The following is an 8038-nucleotide window of genomic DNA, read 5'->3' on the forward strand; positions in this document are numbered from 1 at the left end:
TCACTAGCATACACATAACCTAATTTTTTAAATAAAAATCCAGAACTCTATTACCTATAATTGAAAGCTCACCCACACTTTAATACTCCCTTTCACTTTGGCAGGAACCATAATCTTTTCAAGAAATACTGAACAATGAATAATTATGTATTTCAACAACTCAGATTTTCAGACAAAGACCTTATGTGCTGTCTCCTTTTTACAGATCTTTTTTTTTTGTGTGTATTTCTAATTGATTCTTGAAGTGCTCTATTAATGAATAGTATTCTTTGAAAAAGTTTGTTTTCTCACTAGCAGAAATACTGAGTGAAAATATTCAACAATATTGAGGAGATCACTCAGAGGCATAAGCACCTACCTGGCAAGCAGAAGGACCTGAGTTCAATCCTGGGCCCCATATGCTATGCCAGACCTGGAACCCCTAATTCCAGGACTCAGGAAGTTGAGACAGGAAGATCACTGTGAGTTTGAGATCAGCATGGGGGCTACAGAAGTGAGCAGAAGGCCAAGCCAAACAGCATAGTGAGACCCTGTCTCAAAATAAACCATACATTTTGTGTCTTCTAGGAAAATAATTGATACTAAAGAGTTATTTTAATTTAAATCCCCACAGAGGTATCAATCATGTTGATATTGGCCTCACCTTTAGAAATTAGGTAAAGTCTCACCTGAAGTAAAAGAAATGCAAGTGATTCTCTAAAAGATAAGAATATTATTAAATGTATATTAAAATCTTTTGTGAATATGCGGCAAAGACAATCACAAGGCGCCTTCACCAAGAGATATTATAACTGAACCTCTCAGACTGTTTAGAGCTGCTGCATTATAGTAAGACTACACTTTCATATATTCACCATGTTTAGAAGCTTGAGAATCAGGATAATTGATATTGTGGCATGAAGCAAGAGAGCAAAAAGAGACAGAAAAAGGTGAAATCGAGAGACAGAAACAATGAGAGTGTGCAACAGGCTTACTGGTGCTTGTATTTTGGTCCTCATCATTCAGCTTTATGTCACAATAAATTTCTCCCATTATAATTTCATTTTTAAGGCAAGTATATAACTAACTCAATGGTAAAACAGCTTCAGGATTTCATAAAAGAATTGTACTGAAGATATGAACATCCCAGCAATAAACAACTCATTAATTTCAGTATGTATGTTTAAGATGTGATAGCAGTGGCATGAAGAATGTTTCCTCTGCTTCTCATGAGGAATGGAGAAGACGCCTGGGTCCTCAGGGTCTGACTTTCCAAAAGGCCTAAAGCAAGCTGCAGAGCACCATGTGTAGATGTGGGATTTGGCAAGAGGGGAATTCTGCGGGAGCCCAAGTTGTGCGCGGGAAGTAGCAACTGTCTTAATTGGCAAAGTGTGCACAGAAGCGAAAGGACAAGGTTAAAATGAAATTGCTTGCTGTGATGTAGTTTATCCTGAAAATAAAAATGAGCCACCAAAGTACAGGAGGGACATGTTCTTATCTGCATTAGAGACAAATGATTACATTTTTAAGGTTGAGGATAAGTAAAAGAAGCTTATATTGAGAAAAGCCTGCTTAATACATGGTTAAAATAGGGAATTAAAGTGTAACATAGGTGTGTAAACAAATTATTAATGAGGCTAAAGAAGAAAATTCAGATGCTTTGTCACTAACTGAAAAATGGAAATATTTTGCCAATAACTGAGAAAGTCATCTCTTTATCTGTTCTTTTTTTTTTTTTAAACACATAGCACTTTATTATCAATACAGTGATGAAGGACAGGTCTTCAAGGGGCGGGAATGGGTCCTGAAAGCAGGGAGGCGGCGCCTACTTGCTAGCGATGAGCGGGTTCCGCAGCACCACGATGACTGAGTCCCTGCGCAGGAACATCTTGGACATGTAGCGGTCCTTGTTGACTGGCTTGGAATTCTTCTTGCCCTTGCCACTTTTGGCGACCTCAGTCCACATCTCTTTCACGCTCTCCAGCACCATGTTGCAGTGCCTGTCAAAGGCCTTCACCCGGCCTAGCAGTTTCTTGTTGTTGCGGCAGTTGATGAGCACCTGGGTGTTGTTCTTGACTGACTGGGTCAGCACAGAAAGTGGACCCGTGTTAAATTCCTCCTCCTCCCGCTTCTGCAGCTCCTCTGGGGTCATCTCACCCTTGGGCTTGTTGAGGAGGCTCATGGTGGCAGCTGCAACCTACGCGTTACTCCCGTCTCGCTCGCGTTGCTCTCTTTATCTGTTCTTATGGTAGTCCCAGATCAAGTCTTATCAAGTGTTTAGGAATATATTCCCTGTGTTTAGGACAGCGGTCAAAATAATTTCTAGAAAAAAAAAAAAAAACAACCATGAAGTGTCAGTAAACAATTAATACCTGGATCTATAAATTTAGATGCAGCTTGCAAAAGAAAGTATATAATAAAATGTCAATAACTAAATGTAAATGTAGTCTAAAACTTCTTAATCTTGGATACCTCACATGTTGTGCTGGCCCCGCCACTGGAGTGCACTGAAACAGAGATTGAGACTGCGTGTGTTGGTGCATGCCTGTAACCCGAGCTCTTGGGAGGCTGAAAACCAGAGGATCACTATGAGTCTGATCTGTGCAGACCTGTAGACCCTGTACTAAATACATAAAAATAAAAAACCAAGAATGCTAAATCACCAAGCTCTTGCTTCATGTACTGAAGATACAAATGCGTAACACTAGGGTCATGCTTGGAATGCCTGCCATTCCGGTCTTCTAAATATGTACTACTTGTCATATCAATTACTGCCATACTGTCTCTCAAGTAAATTTTTATTTAAAAAGTGGCAATAAATTAAAACAAGAGAGAAGAAAAAAATGTCATAGGACTGTCCTGCTACAATGCTGTATATGGTTAGGTTTCTAAATTTCTCTGTAAAAGTAATTGTTCATTCCTACTTTTAAAATTTTTTTTAGATTTTAATTTTTTTACTCTTCGCATCCTTTAGGGACTTAAAGTTTAACATAGCAATACTTGATGAAAATATCTGTTTCGTGTTATGTCTAAGATGTTTCATTCTCAGACAGATTTGGATGTTAAACTCAACAGCCTATGTTCCAGGGTAATAATATCATTAAGCTTTTCTTCTGGAGGGCTAACAACTTAAGGTTTCAGACCAAAAATTAGAGAAAAAGAAAGGCTGTAATGACAGCCAATATTTTGGCCTTAGACTTTCAAGGTTAGTGTAGACTCAGGACATAGGAGAACTTGTACTGTAACATCGTGTAATTCAGTTGTATCCCAAATTTTCTGATCAAGGAGATTACAGGGCCACAGAGGAAAGTGATAGATGATATAGAGTGTTCCAAAAGAGAGTCACATGGAGAGAAAACATTGTCTCAGGCTTTCACAAAGAGCACATTGGTCAAGCAATGGCCATGACTCATCCACATGGCTCACACTGATGAAAGATCTACAAACTTCAGTACAGGGTTTCAGGACAAATCCTGAGAGGATTTTGACTGACCTTGTCAGATACAAAAGTTACATACCTTGTTATATAGGTCTTGCTTTATCTTGGTCTTAACCATCCAGCAGAAAAGTATAAAAATGAAGTATAGAAAGTAAAGCCAGGGCTGGTGAGATGGCTCAGTGGTCTAAGGCACCTACTTAGAACAAGCTAAGCAAAGCACAGGGACCGCAGTTCAATCCCCCAGCACCACATGCCAGCCAGCCCCGCCCCCTGCTGGGCAGAGCTGGCCACACACACACACACACACACACACACACACACACATAAATAAATAAAAAAAATTAAAAAAAAGAAAGTAAAGCCATATTAATATGCTGAGCTGTGAAAGGCTCAAATCAACGACTTCTAACATTACTAGTCATAAGGATGACCCACTACTATTATGGACTACTGGACTATATTGGAATATTTTGCTGAATTCACAGACCTACAATATTTAAGTGACAATGGATTACCCATATCTGACAAAACTAAACAAAAAAGGGGATACAAATACAGGACTATTTTGTATCTGTATGTACAAAACAGGGTAGATATACAGCTACTTTCTCTTAATTCAATGAATAGAAAGATTTGTATTAATAGTGTTCCATGGACAGGATATGATGTCTGCATCTTGTACTATGAATAACCATTAAGAAGACAACAATATCCAATGCATTAATTATTGAAACTGTCCTACTAATCAGTTTTGAAACTCTCATTGCTCTTTGTTTCTCAATAAAATTATTTTAAAAATACCAAGCCCATAATAGTTTCACAAGGAGAATTAGTGAGAAAGAGGTTTTACAGAACCTTAAAAGGCTCAAGCCTACTATTCTTTCCATCCAAGGAGGTATGAATTGTTACAAAGAAAGCAGAGTCTTCTAGTCACTAACATCATTTTGCAAAATGAAATTCATGATAGCCTAAATTTTTCCATTATATGGTGGAGGCCTGAGTACTGCAGTTGGTCCCAGCATGACTGACATTTTTCAGCGTGGCAGTGTCTTGCAGGTGCCTGGGTTGGGCCTTGAGTTCCACACCATGCTGTGCTGAGCTCCTCGTTGGTTATGGGTATGTGTGCTGGGGTGTGTGTGTGTGTGTGTGTGTGTTTGTGTGTGTGTTTTGTGTCTTAACATGCAAATGTGCATGTGATCTCTTTCTTCCAAACCAAAATCACCAGAAATAATATAAGGCAATTGATCTAGTCCAAATCATTGCTAAGATCTAAAATTCTAGATTCTAGTGGCTTTGGCAGAAAAGTATTGATTGATTTCAATATGAAATATCTTTTGAAACAATATATAAAACTCAGTGTGCTATTTCATGATATAATAGAATATAATGTCTAACTAAAATTACAATAGTTTCCAAGTGCATATTTCATACATAGGATTTGCTAGACTCAGTCTCCTAAAGAAAATTCATATAATTAGATGATAACTTGTCCTACTGATTTATTTTCATCAATTATTTTTCAGGATTAAGGACCCTTTGTCCATGTATTTAATGGACACCAGCATATACTGCTCAGCATATCGAGTATCCAACACAAATTTATATAGTCTTATTCTAGCTGGTCGTTCAAATTGCTCATTTTCTAGTTTTCAGAAATTGCTGTTTTGCCATAAGCCTGCAGAAAATAAAATACTGCTACCCATAATACTAGTAATGTACACAGTTGGAAGTTTAATTTTAAGGAATGCATTTTTCATACTACAATGAGTAGTATGAAGCCACTACATTTATATATTATTTTGTAGCAAGAAATACATTACACTTTTCAGATACCAAATTGTGTTTGTGCTCATGTACACTGTTACAATATTCTCTATGAAGTCTTTGTTCCTTAGTTCATGAATCAAATGTCAAGGATAGTTTACAAAGGTCGATGTGCACACGGCATGCATAAGAGTATTACTGTATTATAAAAAGCTAAAGGATATTTATAATCCTATAAGGACTGCTCATTCTTCAAGCCAATCTAATCAATATTTCTGATGTAATGGATGAGGGTCTACTTCTCTACAGGCAGGGCTCAGAGAACCACATTATCTAAATCAGATAGATTGAAGAGTTATGTTTATAAATCTATGATATCATTCCTGAATTTTCTTTCACTTATTAACTTTACATTTCTGGGATGATTATTCATTAAATTGATCATGCATGTCTCCTATGTATTGTTATAAATATTGAATTTATAAACTAAGTTTTGATATCAACTAACTAAAATAGGATAAAATATTTGTTTTAGAGACGTGGAAGTTTGAGATAATCTTAGTACAATGATTTGATGAGTATATATTAATAAATCTTTTATATAATTATAGTCATTACAAGGCATTAATTTTCTGTGCTCTTGTTATCTATAATAAGCTGAAGATTAGAAAAATATTAAAATAGGGTTTCTAACTTCTTTTTTCTTATAGTTTGCTTTCATCAGTCCTTGTCATGAGGTTTAGATGGTATAACAGGACAATGTTTCTTAATTGAAGGAGGAAAATCTAGATAATGATAGACTACCCATCTTACAAATAAGGAAATGTACCATGTATTTAATGGACACCAGAAAATAGTATCTTTCAGCTATTAAACCCTTTTTTAAAATGAGGAAATGCAATAATTACAATTGTAAAAATATTTAATATTGTCAAGGCTCCATTCCTAGGCATTTCCTTTCTTTTACTGAATTCTCTCCATGTATATGTGTTGCATTAGTTATCTATTCCTGCATAACGTCATTTCAGAGTTTAGAGGTTTACAACAACACACAATTATTATTATTATTTATTGTTATTATTACTACTACTATTACTATTATTTATGTATTTATTACAGGGTCTACAGGGTCTCACTACATAGATAAGACTTCTAGTGATCCTCCTGTTTTCAACCTCCCAAACTCTGGGATTATAGTCATGGACCATAATGCCCAGTCTTAGTTGTTGTCTCAGCATGCCCCAGGGGTGGGGTTGGCACAGCATACAGGGGATAGAACCCCAATCCCTGCACCTACCTAATCAGGTGCTTTAATTCGTAGAGTTATCTGGCCGGCCCCACAATTATTATTTTTAAAATTTGTTTGTTTGTTTGTTTGTTTGTTTATTTATTTATTTGATACAGGGTCTCCCTTTGCAGCTCAGACTCATAGTAATCTTCTTGTCTCAGCCTTCCCAGTGCTGGGATTACAGTCATGTGCTACCATGTCAAGTTTTGTGATCAGCACAGTGTACCCAGGGTTCTGGGGCCTGCAGGGCATGTGGTACTGGAGACCAAACTTGGTCCCTACACCTGCCAGGCGGATGCTTACTCCACTGAGCCATCTCCTCAGCCCAATACACAATTATTATCTCATGTATTAGGGGTAAAAAACACAGGTGCAGCTAAGCCTGGTATTTTGGCTTAAAATCATTAATGTATTTTCATTCAACCTGTTGTGTAGAACTTCAGGCTTCTCAAGGCTCACCTGAGCTAGAAAATACATTTAGATGACTCCAAAGTGTTGGTGGCATTCAGAAGATCTAATTTTAAACCTATGAATTTGGCTGTTCACAGGTCCCCAATAGTCTTTCTCCATTTCACTGACCTCTCCAGAATTTTTTTTTCTGCGGAGGGGACAACTGGTATCCCCCAGGATGAGGAATTAAAATAGAATTAGAGAGAGACACAAATTAGAGCTACAGATTTTTCTAACCTAATGTTAAAATGCATCCCATTACTTTTACCATATTAAATTCATTAGAAGTGAATCATTAATTGCAACACGAACTAGGGGACAGAAGAAAATTGCTCCTAAACAATGTTCCTTGTCAGTTACATCTCAGTAACACATAGGGGATGTTTTGTTTAGTGCCTTTTGAGTCCCAAAGAAACCACTGCCTACTATACCTAAAAGAAGGACCTTCTAAGACCAATTCTAGGACTCTTTGATGTACAAAAATCTAGCTAGATAGACTGAATCTGACTCATTTACTTCACAACTTTCACCCTCCTATTAATGGAGCAAAAGAGACTTCATTTTATAGGAAGGTCCCTTAAGCTCACTTAAACTTTAGATGAACTCACTCCCTCACCTCCTAACATGTAGGTAATCATAAACCCACTTAGAGAAAATGAGGGTCATAAAATAGGACCAAAACTTTGGACGACTTGGGGAATAGGGCAACCATTAAACCATACTGCCCCATGACAGAGATGATCAACAGAGTCTGGGAAAGGTAAACATTCTTGTAAAATTCCCGAAAATGATGTAAGGTGGTTTCTATGGAAACCTAAAAAGTATATAACCTGAAAGTAAAGTTCAGGCTGGTACCACCACCTTTTGGAATCCTAACCCAAAGCCAGGGCATTGGTTGGTTGTATGTTTGCAATAAAAGCTTCCCTGTTCCTTAACACTTGGTCTCTTTTGTGAGGGTTTATCTTCATTTGCTGTCATCTGCTGCAACACTGTACCTATCTTTGTTCTCCCATACCAAAATTCTCAATGGCAATGGCACCTCACACCCCAAAACTCCTTTGGAACAACTGCTGTTAAGCACAACCCTAGGTTTCAACATTACTTTTTAAGGCACCATT

At 37.2% G+C, this 8038-nt stretch overlaps 1 pseudogene; it reads right to left on the reverse strand.

Annotated features, from left to right (window-relative positions):
- Nucleotides 1–1804: 1804 nt before the first annotated feature.
- On the reverse strand, nt 1805–2161 carry LOC101577220 (annotated as a pseudogene).
- Between the last annotated feature and the right edge of the window lie 5877 nt (nt 2162–8038).

Source organism: Octodon degus, unplaced genomic scaffold (genome assembly GCF_000260255.1).
Source record: "Octodon degus isolate 3935 unplaced genomic scaffold, OctDeg1.0 scaffold00006, whole genome shotgun sequence".
In the NCBI taxonomy this organism is placed as follows: domain Eukaryota; kingdom Metazoa; phylum Chordata; class Mammalia; order Rodentia; family Octodontidae; genus Octodon; species Octodon degus.